The sequence below is a fragment of the Odontesthes bonariensis genome, chromosome 18, assembly GCF_027942865.1.
Source record: "Odontesthes bonariensis isolate fOdoBon6 chromosome 18, fOdoBon6.hap1, whole genome shotgun sequence".
NCBI classification, from domain to species: domain Eukaryota; kingdom Metazoa; phylum Chordata; class Actinopteri; order Atheriniformes; family Atherinopsidae; genus Odontesthes; species Odontesthes bonariensis.
Window position 1 is genome coordinate 4,897,296 of NC_134523.1, and position 3,048 is coordinate 4,900,343.

The window sequence follows — 3,048 nt, forward strand, 5'->3', positions numbered from 1 at the left end:
AACTGCAAATATATTGTTTAAATTTCCTTTTTCTTTATAGATTTATTTTTAATTAACTCTTATTTCAGGCGCTGAAGAGCTTCCAGTGGTGGGGATCAGGGTCCTTCTGGTGGCAGAGTCTCCCTAGTGTTGTTGCATGTGTCGCACTTTTGGGTTTGGGCTGCACCACCACGTGATTGTGATTGAGAGTGTTACAGGTGTGCTGTGGGGGGATCTTGAGATGTCTTCCTCCTAACCTGCCTCCCCCACTGGTAAGCCTTAGCATTATTTTTAGTCATTTCCTCATTGTTTTTAAACTTGTTTTTAAACCATATCTGTTTTAATAAAATACATTTTTCGTATTGGGACACGTCTACTGCTTTGGGTAAAACGGACCTGAGTGTCTTTGATTTTGGGGTTGCAACTGCAGCATCATATCACATTTTTGTTTAATTTATTTTTAATTAGTTCCCTGGGTGAAATTCCCAGTGGCGTTGTCAGGTTTAAACTGTCATCTTATATACCCGTTGGGCTCGGTTCGCCACATACCCATGTACCACAGGTGACACACTGTGCCCTTTTTTAACAAGTTGACACAATTTCCAAAAACAGAAACAAACAGAAAGTGACTTTCTCTGACAGAACCAAGCAACTAGTTTGAACTGGACTCAGATCCTGAACAAGAAGTAGCTCCCGGAGAGGTTTGTTCATTGTCTAAGGAGTGTAGCTGTAAGTTAGAAACAGATGCTAAAAGACAATGCTTTCTTATTAACAGTAATGGACCGAGCCAGAGACGTGCAAAGCGTAACTCATAGTAATGCATGTGGGCCATTCATTACTGCGTTTAAAAATGTTTTGTATGTAAAAGTCATTAAATAAGTGTGCTTGGAGACCTTAATATTTCTCCGCAACATGCCAATAATGTAATGTTAACACACCAACAGTGGTGCATGGCACTCAGGGTAGCAACGAGAGTGAAGAGAGAAACGGTGTTGAAAACAGACCTTATCCACACAGCTGCTGGTTGTCCGAATTACAGAACGTTACCGTTCAACTAGAAAGCCTTTAATCAACAAACTAGTGTCATAACAGTCCAAAAAGAAACCGCAATAACTCTTTAGAAGTCGGCATATTTCAGCTTTATTACCTAAGCTGTAAGCGTTAGTTACTGTTAAATGAAAAACTGAATTAATAAATAATCCATGGCATATTATTTCTCACATACTTACATTTCCGTCATCTGAGGTTAAGGAAAACTGATCCCTCTTGTGGCACAGTTTATCCACAAGTCCAGTACTGGATTGGCCCGAGTTTTCAAAACAGTCTGATGAAAAGTGGTTGCTGCACATACACAGTCTTTAGCTGACTCTTGCTTGAACATTACCCTCAAATATATTTTATCCACTGGACTCTTATATCCTCTGAGGACGAGGATAGATGGAAGATGCATGCGCCTCAGTACAGCTGACCACAAGAACCTGGCTTCATCGGTTTTGCAGGTTGTATATGAGCAGGCGGAACTGAGAGGTCAAGGCTTATCACAGGAGGGGAACTTGAGTGATGTGCAAGTTTACAGTGTACACTTTTCTGTGTTTATGGATTGGTACTGACTTCAGACACCCAAATATATGCCCTCAAGCGCTGGAAAAAGTTTCTCAACTTCGAAGCATTTCGATATGAAGAGTCAGCAGGATTCTGATTTCCTTGAACAGACTGGTTTTCATTTGCATTTAAAATGGGTTACAATAAACCAGACTGATCAAAATCTGCTTTTGAAAACAGATCACATGAAGATCAGATCATGCATAAAAATAAACACTAGATTTAAGGGTGCTTTTATTCTTGTATGTATAGAAAAAAAAACACTGTGGGATACCTATGAACTACTGCTCTATAGGATTCAGTAAATCATTCAGTCGAGCCTAAAAAAGGTCATTGTCTCATATGTGAAGCTGAATGTTGTCTATCGTATGTCCTCTCAAAATGTAGAAAAAAGAAAATCGCAAAAAGCTGGAGGCCCTCTGTAATAACAATGTGAAACACAGATGGCATTCATCACTACTGAAACAATATCGATGGCACTAATTGCTGAAGATTTCAAATCTCATAAAACAATTTCCCCCTTGCCACATTGCCACCAACTCCAGCAGAGAGAATGTGGCAAAATCCACACCGAAGTCCCTGAATTTTCTTCGGTGGTTCGTGTAAAGTGGAAAGACGTTACATAAAGCCATTACATTGCTTTACACTTTCAGTGATAAAGAGCTATTTTAAAATCCTTACTATATTTTCTTCTCTTTAAAAAAAAAAAAATCCATTAAAACTCCAATTCCTGGGCTTGTTTTTTTTTTTTTTTTTTTTAATGAACTGAAGAATTGACACTTTCACTGGAAAGGTATTGGTTTTGAAAAAAAAAGGCATGGCCGGCCAGCGTGTGATATGCTTGTGATTGACCGTCACTTTGGACCATTACTGCCGGGGTAACCAGCCCAGGGTAAATTGATGTCTCCCTGCAGGGCAAAAGCAGAGGTGATTGTTTTGTTGAAGCCGCACAGGCATCAGGGATACGTGTTCATCTCAGACCAGCTAGGGTGACACTGACAGCCTGCTAGAGGGTTCTCTGAGTGAGGAAGGAAGTAATTAAAAAGAAAATACGATAGAGGCAAAAGAGAAAAGCGCTGAAAGGTGGCAAAGGCCAAGAAACGCGGGAAACTCTCTGATATGCAAAACCTGTATGGATGAAGATCTTGTTTCCGTGACAGTCGTCCTTCTCACATCCTGCCGACCTGTCATGAAAACAAGGTTATCCATTTCCCCGGCTTGGGCAAAATGTTTTGATAAAATATGTCTTGTCTGGAAAATGCCACATCTGTCTGTGAAAGGACAAACGAACAAAAGATGAGAAATACCACCGGAGACTGACAAGCCATGAGTGACGAGAAGTTCCCACTATCAAATTAATTTTAAACATGTTCCCACAGAAATGACCTGCGCTCACGGGAGAGATCAGAGATTTGTTATTTTTCTAACTGAGAACTGAGCACGCCCTGCTGAATTTCCCAGCGAGGT